At 48.4% G+C, this 15,520-nt stretch overlaps 1 protein-coding gene across 1 annotated transcript in view; it reads right to left on the bottom strand.

The window, feature by feature from the left end:
• eda (ectodysplasin A) overlaps positions 1–15,520 on the bottom strand; it is a 235,016-nt gene that overhangs the window by 134,863 nt on the left and 84,633 nt on the right. The window lies entirely within an intron of this gene.

The raw sequence follows: 15,520 nt of genomic DNA, 5'->3' as shown, positions 1-15,520 counted from the left end.
TAATCTTCTGGATTAGCCTACCATGGAGGCTTTTAACTGCATTCTTCCATGTAGACCACATGTCCTCATCAATCACCTTCAACACCTCCTGAAAAAATCTCGATTAATTAGTAAGCCACTCAAAAATAAAATCAAACAAGTTGATGAACTCCTAACCTACAGAGGAAGGCACAGAAAATCAAAAGGGTATCATATATTTATATTGAATATTCATTTATAAGCCTGCATCTGTTCTCCATTTACAACCAAAAGCTGAAGTATGTGTTTTCCCCTTGCCTCTGATCTCCTGCCGTGTGGTTGTCCTCCAGTACAGACAGTGAGCAGCGGCAGACTTGTTAACCACAAGAGTCAACACAACCAGTCCGAGGAAGGGTCTCGATGCTGCCTGTCCCGCTGAGTTACTCCAGCTTCTTGTGTCTACCTTTGTTTTAAACTAGACCTGCAAACGCAGCCGAATTGCTCAAATTGCACACGTTCCCATTCCAGCTGTTATCAACAAATAGATCCAGATTACACCTGGTGACCAACTGGTGATACTTGGCTGGCACCAGCTAACTTAACGAAGACATTTATATGTATGACTTACACCGCCACATGTGACATTGGTTTTGCAAGAACAAGGAGTTATTAAAACATGAAATTTACATTTTGAAATATGTGTAAGTGATATTTATTTGTTGGCTAATATAGCTTTTGATGATGACATCTGCAATAAATCTTTCAACAGTACAGGGACTTTCTTCATATTGCTGTTTGACACTCAGACACTTTCCATATTTCACTTACAAGGCTGCCACTTCAATTTTCATGTGTGCCTGGATAAATTGTTTCGCCAAAATAGCTCTCCGGGGAAATATGTTTAACTTGAGGTCCTTCTCCAACACGCATCAACATTGATAGACTGAAAATATTGGTAAAACGATGGATGTTTTTAGTTTTTGGTTTTGAGATCCAGGCCCTTCGGCCCACCGCACTGAACCAGTGATCCCTGCATACCCAGGGACAATTTATATTTTTACCGAAGCTAATTGACGTACAAACTTCTACGTCTCTGGAGTGTGGGAGGAAACCGGAGCAACATAGAAAACCCACACAGGTCACGGGGAGAACGTACAAACTCAACACAGACAGCAGCCATAGTCAGGATTGAACCCGGGTCTCTGGCATTGTAAGGCAGCAACTCTACCGCTGCGCCACCCTGCTGCCCATGAGCCAAGATCATATAGTTGACAGAATAAATCACCAATAGATGAAATATAAGGGAAAATTAAATAAATAGCCAAACAAATCAAATACACTGCCCTGCATAATGTTTGGTAAATGACCACCAGCCAATGAGTTTTGGGGCATTTGTTTGAACTTGAGCAGATAGGATGTGTCTACACACTTCAGAATTCATTATGCTACTACCATCAGCAGTTGTATCATCAATGAAGATAAGTGAGCCAATACCTTCAGCAGCCATACATGCCCAGGCCATAACACCCCCACCACCATGTTTCACAGATGAGGTGGTATGCTTTGGATCTTGGGCAGTTCCTTCTCTCCTCCATACTTTGCTCTTGCCATCACTCTGATACAAGTTAATCTTCGTCTCATCTGTCCACAAGACCTTTTTCCAGAACTGTGGTTGCTCTTTTAAGTACTTCTTGGCAAACTGTAACCTGGCCATCCTATTTTTGTGGCTAACCAATAGTTTGCATCTTGCAGTGTAGCCTCTGTATTTCTGTTCATGAAGTCTTCTGTAGACAGTGGTCATTGACAAATTCACACTTGACTCCAAAAGAGTGTTTCTGATCTGTCAGACAGGTGTTTGGGGATTTTTCTTTATTATAGAGAGATTTCTTCTGTCATCAGCTGTGGAGGTTATCCTTGGCCTGCCAGTCCCTTTGGGATTAGTAAGCTCACCAGTGCTCTCTTTCTTCTTAATGATGTTCCAATCAGTTGATTTTGATTTAGGTTTGGCTGATGTCTTTAATATTCTTGTTTCTCAGTCTCATAATGTCTTCTTTGATTTTCATTGGCACAACTTTGGTCCTCATGTTGATAAACAGCAATAAAAGTTTCCAACGGTGATGGAAAGACTGGAGGAAAGACTAGGTGCTGAGAGCTCTCTTATACCTGCATTAAGGAGGCATTTAAACACACCTGAGCAATTACAAACACCTGTGAAGCCATGTGTCCCAAACATTATGGTGCCCTGAAATGCGGGGGACTATGTATAAACACAGCTGTAATTTCTACATGGTGAAATCACAATGTATAAAAATGGCCTTTAATAAAATCTGACAATGTGCACTTTAACCACATGTGATTTTTTTTCTATTACAAATCTCAAATTGTGGAGTACAGAGGCAAATAAATAAATGATGGGTCTTTGTCCCAAACATTATGGAGGGCACTGTACTTCATATTCACTGACAGATTACCTGTAGTTATTAATTTCTTTAAATGGATAAGCTCTTGCCATAGCATGCTTCTGCCGATGAAAGCAGTAAATATAGATAATAGGAACATCACTCAACTCAACAGTTCTCAAGGCATCCCAGAGAGACCAGAGTAAGTTGCCTGTAAGTTTCCCGTTGAGTTTTGCCCATTTTGGGGTCCAAGATGAAACTGAGCCGTTGAAATATTCAGTGCGGCCAAATTCTGGAAACAGTAGATCTGTAGAGTTTTGACATTCTGCCATGAAAATCCAATTCCCAGCCCCAGTCTCCACACCTGCTCCCCTCAACCTTGGACATATTAAACCTGCCTACCAGCCAGCTTCCCTCACTTGCTCCGATCGTGTGTTGGGTCAAAGTCAAAATGTGTTTCGATTGCATCCCTGTGGCAGACTTGGATCAGTTTGCTACATTTAAAAAAAAACATATAAATGAAAGATTCTGAAAATGCCCACCATGACAATTAAGATAGAAGACCTCGAAATAAAGGGGAGGCCAACAGTTGAAAATTCAGCAAAACCATCAAAGACACTCAGGCTATTCAAGTAAAACCTCTGACGTTAGAGCATTGATTTGAGGAGGTTTCCTGGAATCCAAGAGGTGGATTGATGTTTAGTTTTTTTCGTTTAGTTTAGATATACAGCTCGGAAACAGGCCCTTCGGCCCATCGAGTCCGCGCCGACCAGCGATCCCTGCACATTAACACTACCCTATACGCACTAGGGACAATTTACATTTATACCAAACCAATTAATCCAGAAAGTTGTACATCTTTGGCGTGTTGGAGGAAACCGAAGATCTCGAAGACAAGCTGCGCAGGTCACGGGGAGAACGTTCAAACTCTGTACAGACAGCACCCGTAGTCGGGATTGAACCCGGGTCTCTGGCGCTATAAGCGCTGCAAGGCAGCAACTCTACCGCTGCGCCCATGAGTGATGTGAGGCCTCAGACTGGAAGTCCGTGCAGAGAGTGGTGAGGACGGCTGAGAAAATCATCGGGACTTCACTTCCTTCCATCCAGGGCATTGCACACAAACGCTGCTTGTCCAAGGCCAACAACATTATTAAAGACCCCACCCATCTCCATCATGGACTGTTCACCCTGCTGCCCTCTGGTCAAAGGTACTGCAGCATACAGAGCAGAACAGCCAGGTTCTGCAATAGCTTCTTCCCCCGAGCCATCAGACTCTTGAATTCACAATGATCCGCCACCAGTATTTTATGTGCGAGTCACTTATTTATTTATTTTTCTTTAATCAATTCTTATTCTTTGGTGTTACATTGTGAGCCAGTTGCAACGGAATTTCGTTCAAATGTGCACTCGTCTGGTGTATAGTTTTGAATGACAATAAAGTTATATTCATTCATTCATTCATTCATTCATTCATTCATTCATTCATTCATTCATTCATTCATTCATTCATTCATTCATTCCAACTGAGCATCAACATTGAGGCCAGAGTGAGTCTGTGGCTTGGAAAATGACCACCTATATGAAGACAAGGTGGCCAAGTCCTTTTGGGCAACACGGTGGCTTCAAGCAGCTTCCATGTGAGGAACTTGAAAAGACAACTATTATTGTCATTTTAATGCTCAGCAGAGAGAGCTTTGTAAAGAACAATCATAAATAAAACCATAGACTTTATGATCCATGACCTTTTACAACACAGAGACTGGCCCTTCAGCAATATTGTCTATGCTGACTTTTTTGCCATCTACACTAATCCCATTTGTATGCATTAATAGGGAGAGGTTGAGTAGGCTGGGTCTCTATTCCATGGAGCGCAGGAGGATGAGGGGTGATCTTATAGGGGTATACAAAATCATGAGAGGAATAGATCGGGTAGATGCACAGAGTCCCTTGCCCAGAGTAGGGGAATTGAGGACCAGAGGACATAAGTTCAAGGTGAAGGGGAAAAGATTTAATAGGAATCCGAGGAGTAACTTTTTTACACAGAGGGTGGTGGGTGTATGGAACAAGCTGCCAGAGGAGGTAGTTGAGGCTGGGACTATCCCTTCGTTTAAGAAACAGTTGGACAGGTACATGGATAGGACAGGTTTGGAGAGTTATGGACCAAGCGCAGGCAAATGGAACTAGGGTAGCCGGGAAATTGTTGGCCAGTGTGGGCGAGTTGGGCCGAATGGCTTGTTTCCACACTGTATCACTCTAATGATTCTATAACTCTAAGATCTTACCCTTCCTCTCTTGCCTATTTCAGTGCCTGTATAGACATCTCTTCAATGTGGTGATTGTATTTGACTCCACCATCTTCTCAGGAAGTTCTATCCAGTTATCAACCATGCTCCACGTAAAAAATGTATCACTCTAATCCCGCTTAAAACTCCTTCCTCTCGCCCTGAACCTCCTCCCTTGTGTCTTTGATATTTTTACTGTGGGAATAAAAGTCAAGAAACTATCTTACGTTATATTTTTTAAATCTGCACCCGTTTCTAACTAAGCAGGTTGAACATGAACAAGGTTTTTTTGCATGTTTTTAAGTATTTGCATGAATTTGTGACTTCCAAACAAGCTGGAGGGAACACTGCTTCTCATCAGTCACCATTACACTGATATCATCTCCCCTCTGTATTTCCACACTTAATGAAAATATGAATGCACGCAGTTAACGATTTAGAAATTGGGCCACAAATTGCTGCACTACATTCCTCAACAAGTTTACCATAATTCATGTACTCAGCTGTCCCCACATCTCCATAGATGCTATGGAATGCAGAAATATGGTAGATTAATTCCTCATGGGCTGGTCATCCATTCATGCGGATTTTAATACTTCTTAAAGGGGAAGAAATCATGATTTTTAAAAAAGGATTATCTAGTGTAATTTTTTGTTTTGGTGAGCACCAAATTGGCATCTGCATTCTGCATCAAACATGGTTCAGACTCTTTTTTTTTAATGAGGAGTGTTGCAGAGTAGAGGGAAATTGGATGGTTCTGCGTTTTAGGCAGAGTTTTGTTTACGAGGACCAGGTTGTTTCGACCTGAAACATCACCCATTCCTCCCCTCCAGAGATGCTGCCATTCCAGCGTTTTGTGTCTATCTTCGGTTTAAACCAGCATCTACAGTTCCTTCCTACACATTTTTCCATATTTGGCCCAGATCCCTTTAAAACTTTCCTATCCATTTACCAGTCCAAATGTCTTTTAAATGCAATTGTTGTACCTTCCTCAACTACTTCATCTGGCAGCTCATTCCATAAACCCACCACGCTCTGTGTGATGAAGTTGCTCCTCAGGTTCCAATTAGATCTTGAACCTTAATCTTTCACCTTATTAAATCTTACCTTAAACCTAAGCCCTCTAGTTTTTGATTCCCCTACTTTGTACATTCACGATACGAGAATTTTAAGTCTCGGGAGTTAGACAGCACGGTGGCGCAGCGGTAGAGTTGCTGCCTTACAGTGAATGCAGCGCCGGAGACCCGGGTTTCATCCCAACTACGGGTGCTGTCTGTATGGAGTTTGTACGTTCTACCCATGACTTGCATGAGTTTTTTCCGAGATCTTTGGTTTCCTCCCACACTCCAAAGACTTACAGGTTTGTAGGTTAATTGGCTTGGTAAATGTAAAAATTGTCCCTAGTGGGTGTAGGATAGTGTTAATGTGTGGGGATCGCTGGGCGGTGTGGACCCGGTGGGCCGATCGGCCTGTGTGGACCCGGTGGGCCGATCGGCCTGTGTGGACCCGGTGGGCCGATCGGCCTGTGTGGACCCGGTGGGCCGATCGGCCTGTGTGGACCCGGTGGGCCGATCGGCCTGTGTGGACCCGGTGGGCCGATCGGCCTGTGTGGACCCGGTGGGCCGATCGGCCTGTGTGGACCCGGTGGGACGATCGGCCTGTGTGGACCCGGTGGGACGATCGGCCTGTGTGGACCCGGTGGGCCGATCGGCCTGTGTGGACCCGGTGGGCCGATCGGCCTGTGTGGACCCGGTGGGCCGATCGGCCTGTGTGGACCCGGTGGGCCGATCGGCCTGTGTGGACCCGGTGGGACGATCGGCCTGTGTGGACCCGGTGGGCCGATCGGCCTGTGTGGACCCGGTGGGACGATCGGCCTGTGTGGACCCGGTGGGACGATCGGCCTGTGTGGACCCGGTGGGCCGATCGGCCTGTGGGGACCCGGTGGGCCGATCGGCCTGTGCGGACCCGGTGGGACGATCGGCCTGTGTGGACCCGGTGGGACGATCGGCCTGTGTGGACCCGGTGGGACGATCGGCCTGTGTGGACCCGGTGGGACGATCGGCCTGTGTGGACCCGGTGGGCCGATCGGCCTGTGTGGACCCGGTGGGCCGATCGGCCTGTGTGGACCCGGTGGGCCGATCGGCCTGTGTGGACCCGGTGGGCCGATCGGCCTGTGTGGACCCGGTGGGCCGATCGGCCTGTGTGGACCCGGTGGGCCGATCGGCCTGTGTGGACCCGGTGGGCCGATCGGCCTGTGTGGACACGGTGGGCCGATCGGCCTGTGTGGACCCGGTGGGCCGATCGGCCTGTGTGGACCCGGTGGGACGATCGGCCTGTGTGGACCCGGTGGGCCGATCGGCCTGTGTGGACCCGGTGGGCCGATCGGCCTGTGTGGACCCGGTGGGCCGATCGGCCTGTGTGGACCCGGTGGGACGATCGGCCTGTGTGGACCCGGTGGGCCGATCGGCCTGTGTGGACCCGGTGGGACGATCGGCCTGTGTGGACCCGGTGGGACGATCGGCCTGTGTGGACCCGGTGGGCCGATCGGCCTGTGTGGACCCGGTGGGCCGATCGGCCTGTGTGGACCCGGTGGGCCGATCGGCCTGTGTGGACCCGGTGGGCCGATCGGCCTGTGTGGACCCGGTGGGCCGATCGGCCTGTGTGGACCCGGTGGGCCGATCGGCCTGTTTCCACGCTGTATCTCTAAACTAAAAGTGTCTGCAGATTTGAATAAAAAGAGAAACTTGAGGAATGTCAGGAATTGCACGCTATTGTGATGGATGGAAGGGAACACATAGCTGTCAGTCTGGAATGTTGTGCCAAAGGCCTTGACTTAGCACCATCATACTTGCAATTTTAAGGGAGAATTGTGCAAGCACGGAGGAATCCAACCATATTGGATACAAAGTGTGCTTTTGATGTTTTGTGCTGGCCAACTATTGCTTTTCTTGATTTTAGGAGCTCTTGCAATTAGATACACAGTGTCTAACAAATTCATCAATTTTCCTGAAGTCTCTTCCAAATAAAATTTTAATCATTGATACTTCTTACAACATAGAACATAGAATTGTACAGTAACTCAGCGGGACAGGCAGCATCTCTGGATAGAAGGAATGGGTGATGTTTCGGGTCGAGACCCTTCTTCAGTCTGAAGAAGGGCCTCGACCTGAAACTTCAGCCATTGCTTCTATCCTTGTCCCGTTGGGTTCTGACTGCCTCCTCTATCTATGCGTTTCATCATTTTAGTCAAGTCAAGTCAAGTCAATTTTATTTGTATAGCACATTTAAAAACAACCCACGTTGACCAAAGTGCTGTACATTTGATTAGGTTCCAATAGAAAAAAAAATGAAAACATACAGTAGCACGCAAACAGTTCACAGCGCCTCCTCAATGAGCCTCAAACGCTAGGGAGTAGAAATATGTTTTGAGCCTGGACTTAAAGGAGTCGATGGAGGGGGCAGTTCTGATCGGGAGAGGGATGCTGTTCCACAGTCTAGGAGCTGCAACCGCAAAAGCGCGGTCACCCCTGAGTTTAAGCCTAGACCGTGGGATAGTGAATAGCCCCAAGTCGGCCGATCTGAGGGACCTGGAGTTAGAGAGGGGGGTTAGAAGATTTTTGATGTAGGGGGGGGAGTGTCCATTTAGGGCTTTATACGTGAATAGGAGGAGCTTGAAGTTGATTCTGTACCGTACAGGGAGCCAGTGGAGAGAGGCCAGAATCGGGGTGATGTGGTCCCTTTTACGGGTACCCGTCAGGAGTCTCGCTGCGGCGTTTTGGACCAGTTGCAGGCGGGACAGGGAAGATTGGCTGATCCCAGTGTATAGGGAGTTGCAGTAGTCTAGGCGGGAGGAAATGAAAGCGTGAATGATTTTTTCTGTGTCGTCGAATTTGAGGAAAGGTTTGATTTTAGCTATGGTTCGAAGTTGGAAGAAGCTGGCTTTTACCACAGCGTTGACTTGCTTATCAAATTTTAATGCAGAGTCAAATATCATGCCGAGGTTTTTGACATGCGGTTTGACTAGGCAGGATAGGCTTCCAAGACTGCCTGTTATCAATTTGATGGAGTCGGGGGGCCGAATAGGATGACCTCAGACTTGCTCTCATTTAATTGGAGGAAGTTCTGTGCCATCCAACATTTTATGTCCTCAAGGCAGTGTGAGAGGCTGTTTAAATTTGACTGGTTGTTGGGTTTCAGGGGGAGGTAAAGCTGAGTGTCATCGGCATAGCAGTGGAAAGAAATGCCGTGCCTTTGAATGATTTGGCCAAGGGGGAGCATGTATAGAGAGAAGAGAATGGGGCCTAGGATGGAGCCTTGTGGAACTCCGCAGGAGAGGCTAGCTGGAGCAGAGGAATAACTGCCTATGTTGATGGCGAAACTCCTATCTTTGAGGTACGAAGCGAACCAGCTCAGGGCAGTGCCATCAATGCCAACCGCGTACCGGAGACGGTCAATAAGGATGGTGTGGTCCACTGTATCGAATGCTGCGCTGAGGTCGAGAAGGAGCAGGATTGCACAGTCGCCGGTGTCGATGGCGAGAAGCAGGTCGTTGTGTACCTTCAACAAGGCAGACTCTGTGCTGTGGTGGGCTCTAGATACTTACTAGACCAAGTGGACCCATTGGGGCCCAAACCACTCCTTGGTGCAGCGCCCTCTCCTACCCCCTAACCCCTCCCCTCCCTCCTTCACTTTCCCCTTCCCCTCTCCATCCCCCTTATCCAACCCTCCCCCCTCCCTCCCCTCCCCCTCCCTCCCTCCCCCTCCCTCCCCTCCCTCTCCCTCTCCCTCCCCTCTCCATCCCCCATATCCACCCTCCTCCCTCCCTCCCCCCTCCCTCCGTAGTAGATTTAAACTTTAAAATGTGAATACTTAAAAAATATAACACCGATTTCAATAAAACTACTTGCTTTACCATTAAAGCGATGACGATGAGTAAGGTGGGCCTAAAATTGTCACGCTATCGTGTACCGTTTCGGCTGTAGTTCGATCACAAATAAACAAACAAACAAGAGTTTTAGTATATAGATAACAGGTCTTCGCTCAATCTCTGACATTCTAGAGAAAATAATCCAAGTTTGTCCGACCCCTCTGTAACGCTAATATCTTCTACTCCACATAGTGTTCTGGTAAACCACCTATGCACCCTCGCCAAAGCCCCCACATCCTTCATGTATTGGGGAACATAACAGGACGCAATATTCCAAACAAGGCCAAACCAAAGTAACAACATGACCTTCTCACGCTTATGCTCATTGTCTCCTGCCCCCAACTAACGAAAGTATGCATGCAAGCCTTGGATAGAGTGAATGAGGAGAGGATGTTTCCACTAGTGGGAGAGTCTAGGACTCATAGCCTAGGTCATAGGTCATAGCCTCAGGGTTAAAGGATATTCCTTTAGGAAGGAGATGAGGAGGAATTTCTTTAGTCAGAGGGTGGTGAATCAGTGGAATTCTTTGCCACAGAAGGCTGTGGAGGCCGTCAGTGATACATAGACTCTTGATTAGTATGGGTGTCATTGGTTATGGTGAGAAGGCAGGAGAATGGGGTTAGGAGGGAGAGATAGATCAGCCATGATTGAATGGCGGAGTAGACCTTATAAATGCCGTCTTTATCTCTCCATCTACTTGTATTGTCATACACTTGGACCGAAAAATCCCTCTGAACATCAAAAGTATTCCCATTAATTGTGTACATCAATACCTCACGCTTGCTCAGATTAAACTGATTCAACAATGGAATTTGGATTCACAGAATGTCATAGAATGACACAGCATGGAAACAGGCCCTTCGGCCCACCAAGTCCACACTGACCACTGATCCCCACTCCGCGCCGTTGTGTTTGGCTGCCTGCCACTGTATGTTTCTTTTTTTTTTTTTCCTGGTCAGATGTACAGCACTTTGGTCAACGTGGGTTGTTTTTAAATGTGCTATACAAATAAATTGACTTGACTTGACTTGACATTAACACTACCCAAAGCACACTAGGAATAATTTTACATTTACCAACCAAATTAACCTACAAACCTGTACGTCTTTGGAGTGTGGGAGGAAACCGAAGATCTCGGAGAAAACCCGCGCAGGTCACGGGGAGATTAAATTTCTTCTTGCAATGCACATGAATATCATCGTGTAAAAGAATGCCAAACTCTTTAATTATTGAGGATATTGAGATCAAGGAGAGAAATTCAAAACTTATTGGCAAGGTTTTTTTTTTGTGTCTGGGGGCGTTGCCTTTGTCAGTGATAATAGAAACATAGAAACATAGAAAATAGGTGCAGGAGGAGGCCATTCGGCCCTTCGAGCCAGTACCGCCATTCATTGTGATCATGGCTGATTATCCACAATTAGTAACCCGTGCCTGCCTTCTCCACATATCCCTTGATTCCACTAGCCCCTAGAGCTCTATCTAACTCTCTTTTAAATTCATCCAGTGAATTGGCCTCCACTGCCCTCTGTGGCAGAGAATTCCACAAATTCACAACTCTTTCACCTGTTTTAAATGGTCTCGCCTTTATTCTTAGACAAATTTTGGACTATAGTAACACTATATCCTGTAACACTAACACTCCTGTAACACTAACACTACAGTAACACTATATCCTGTAACACTAACACTACAGTAACACTATATCCCACAGGTGTCAAATACAAGGCCCGCGGGCCGAATGCGGCCCGCCATGTCATTTTATGTGGCCCGGGAGAGCTTAATTGTCATTAGTTGTATCTTTTAAGTTACAGACATTTTTAACTTCAAACTTTCATTTCTAAACACATTTTTTCCAAGTGCTGTGCTTCTGACGTCACCAGCACGGCACGGCCGCTCCTCACTCGCACCAACAAGATGGACGCCGTTAGTGAGCTGCCTGCCCGCAATCACCGCCTCCCCTACCCGCTCTCCCACACCCGGGGGACACTGTCTCCCGAGCAGGAGGGAGATGGTCGGAGTGATGGTCCTCATCCTTCCCTTCCATCCCTTCAACCCACGCACGGCATCTCGAGTCCCCCCTTCCACCGATGGCGGCGTCGACGAGGGCCGCTGCCACTGACGGCCCGTCGCGACTTCAGACTGCGCGCCTCCCGCAGCGCCTCTCTCCCCTCGCTTCTCCCCTCCCGACGCTCCCAGACCGGCCCCGCCCGACTCGAGTAGTCCCACCTCCGCCTGCCCGACTCCCAGTAGTCCGGGGCTCCCTCCTCCATGCACGCTCGGTAAGTGCCTTTCACCGCCAACGGCTCCACGGAGGGGAGGGGAGTGGACGTGGGGCGAGTGGGGGGAGGGAAGGGTGGGGGTGGGAGGGGGGAGGAGAGAGTGGGATTATGGGGGGTGGGGAAAGGGGGGGAGAGTGAGAGTGGGTGAGGAGAGAGTAGGGGGAGAGTGGGACTGGGGAGGGAGAGTGGTGGTGGTTGGGGAAGAGAGAATGGGGGTGGGGGAAAAGGGAACAGTGGGGTCAGGGAAGGGGGGGTGGGAGGAGCAGATAGTGGGGGTGGGAGGGAGAGTGGGACTGGGTAGGGGGGTGGTGGGGGGAAGGGGGACAGTGGGGGTCAGGGAAGAGGTGGAGGGAAGCAAAGGGGGAGAAGGTGGGTGGGGGAAGGGGACAGTGAGAGTGAAAGGGGGAGGAGGGTGGGGAGGAGGGGGAGGGGGGAGGAGGGTGGGGAGGAGGGAGAGGGGGTGAGGGAGGAGGGGGGGAGGAGGGTGGGGAGGAGGGGGGAGGGGGGAGGAGGGTGGGGAGGAGGGAGAGGGGAGGAGGGAGAGGGGAGGAGGGAGAGGGGGTGAGGGAGGAGGGGGGGAGGAGGGTGGGGAGGAAGGGGTGGGGGGAGGAGGGTGGGGAGAGGGAGAGGGGAGGAGGGAGGGGGTGAAGGAGGAGGGGGAGGAGAGGGGGTGTGGGGGGGGGGGGGAGATGTGGGGATGGTGGTGGAGGAAGAGAGTGGGGGTGGGAGGGAAGGGGGACTGTGAGGGCCAGGGAAAAGGGGAGAGTGGGGGAGGGAGGGAAAGGTGGGTGATGGGGAAGGGGACAGTGAGAGTGAAAGGAGGGGGAGGGTGGGGGAGGGGAGAGGGAGTGTGGGGGGAAGGGGGGTGGTGGTGGGGGGAAGAGAGTGGGGGGTAGGGGGACAGTGGGGGTGGGGGAGAGTGGGGGGGAGGGGGACGGTGAGAATACAGGTGTGGCAAGTGGGTGGAGGGGAGGGTAGGGGTGGGAGGGGGTGAGGAGAGAGTGGGGAGACGGGGGTGGGTGAGGAGGGGTGGAGGAGAGAGTGGGGCTGGGGAGGAGAGAGTGGGGGAGGCGGGGGTGGGTGAGGAGGGGTGGAGGAGAGAGTGGGGCTTGGGGAGGAGAGAAATGGGGGGTGGGGGGGGAGAGAGTGGTGGAATGGGGGGTGGAGGAGAGTGCGAGTGGTGGTGGAGGGAAAGTGCTACTGGGGAGGAGTGAAGAGTGCGGGTGGGGAGGAGGGGTGGGGGGGAGGGGACAGCAGGGGTGGGGGGGAGGAGGGGGATGAGAGAGTGGGGGTTGCGGAGAAGGGGACAGTGGGGGTTGGGAGAAAGGGGACAGTGGGGGTCAGGAAGATGGGAGAGTGGGGGGTAGGGAGAGGAGGGATAAGGAGGATTGAGTAGGGGGTGAGGATGCTACACCAATACAGGAGAGGCTTTGGGTCCAAGGCTCCTCGGTCACACCCTCCTCCCCTTCCCTGTACCGCCATTAATTTGCGCTCCCCCTCCACCTGGAGGAGCATGGCACCACAGTGAAGGTGAAAGAAGATGGCCGCTGGCAGGAAGGTGTCAGAGGCTCCCTTTCCCTTCCTCACCCACCCCTCCCCTATCCACCTCCCCCCCCCCCCCCCCCTATTGAGATTCTTTTTTTTTTTTTTAAGAGACAATTTATTTTAAAGAAAAAACGCAATTTCCCCAGGTCGCAATGGAAACCTTACAAGGAACGGGCCCAATTTGTCAATGTGCTTACATATATTTTTACATTTATGTTAATGCATGTACAATATTTGTTCATTTCAATAAATAATAATCAAATGCAGACAGTTATTTAACAATATGTTAAGGATTAGTTACATTTATACAGTCTTACAGTTACAACCGGCCCTTTGAGAAGAGAAAAAGACATTTTTGGCCTTCCATCACAGTGAGGAGGTGACTGGGAGGAGACTCACTGTGATGGATGTTTCTTTTTGTTTGGTGTTAGTTGTGATTGTATGTGTTATTGCATTTTTATTGATTATTCTTATTGGTCTTATTGTTTAACTGCGGGTAATTTTTCATTCACTACACATTTATGTGTATGTACAAATAAACCACTATTGACTATTGACTATTGACTTGAGGGCAACCATAATGCTGATGTGGCCCGGGATGAAAATGAGTTTGACACCTCTGCTATATCCTGTAACACTAACACTACAGTAACATTATATCCTGTAACACTAACACTACAGTAACACTATGTCCCGTAACACTAACACTACAGTAACATTATATCCTGTAACACTAACACTACAGTAACACTATATCCTGTAACACTAACACTGCAGTAACACTATGTCCTGCACTCTGCCTTTTTAATCTGTTGTATCTGTATACGATTTGATTGTACTTATGTATAGTATGAAGTGACTGGATAGCAAGCAAACAATGTTTATCACTACATCTTGGTCGGCGTGGTAAAAATAACCGCAAATAGTAAAAGTGAACCGAAACAATAAAACTGACAAAAAGAAAAATTGCCCCTCAGGTTCTATTCCCCTCTCATCTTAATCCCTTTAGTTCTTGATTCCGCTACAATGAGAAAAACAGTTGGTGCACTCACCCTATATAGGCCCCCTCATCATTTTCTATGATTAGTGACAGAAGAAGCAGGAGACAGAGGGAGAGGGGGAGAGAGGGGGAGAGACACGCAGAGAGACAGGGAGAGAGAGACAGAGAGGGAGAGAGAGACAGAGAGGCAGAGAGAGACAGAGAAGGGGCAGTGTTGGACCTCCTGTTAGGAAATGAGATGGGTCAGGTGACGGAGGTATGTGTTGAGGAGCACTTTGGGTCTAGTGATCATAATGCCATTAGTTTCAATATCATTATGGAGAAGGTCAAATCTGGACCAAGGGTTGAGATTTGGATTGGAGAAAGGCTAATTTTGAGGAGATGAGAAAGGATTAAAAGGAGTGAATGGAAATTGTTGTTTTATGAAAAGGATATAATAGAGAAATGGAGGATATTTAAAGGTGAAAATTTTGAGAGTACAGAGTCTTTATGTCCCTGTTCGGTGGAAAGGAAAGAATAATAATTTGAAAGAGCCGTGTTTTCCAGGGAAATTGGACACTTGGGTTCGGAAAGAGAGGGAGATATACAATAAATATCAGCGGCAGGGAGTAAATGAGGTTTTTGAGGAATATAAAGAATGTAAAAGGAATCTTAAAAAGGAAATTAGAAAGCGAAAAAAGATATGAGGCTGCTTTGGCAAGTAATGTAAAAGTAAACCCCAAGGGGTTCTACAGATATGTCAATAGCAAAAGGATAGTGAGGGATAAAATTGGTCCATTAGAGAGTCAGAGTGGACAGCTATGTGCTGAGCGGAAGAAATGGGGGAGATATTAAACAATTTCTTTTCTTCGGTATTTACCGAGGAGAAGGATATTGAATTATGTGAGGTAAGCGAAACAAGTGAGAGTAGTGATGGAAATTAGGAGGATTAAAGAAGAGGAGGTACGGACACTTTTGAAGAATATAAAAGTGGATAAGTCTCCAGGTCCTGATAGGATATTCCCTAGGACATTGAGGGAGTTAGTGCAGAAATAGCAGGGGCTATGACGGAAATATTTCAACGTCATTAGAAACAGGGATGGTGCCGGAAGATTGGCGCATTGCGCATGTTGTGCCTTTGTTTAAAAAAG

Source organism: Rhinoraja longicauda, chromosome 15 (genome assembly GCF_053455715.1).
Source record: "Rhinoraja longicauda isolate Sanriku21f chromosome 15, sRhiLon1.1, whole genome shotgun sequence".
NCBI lineage: Eukaryota > Metazoa > Chordata > Chondrichthyes > Rajiformes > Arhynchobatidae > Rhinoraja > Rhinoraja longicauda.
This window is presented reverse-complemented; position numbering and strand designations above follow the sequence as displayed.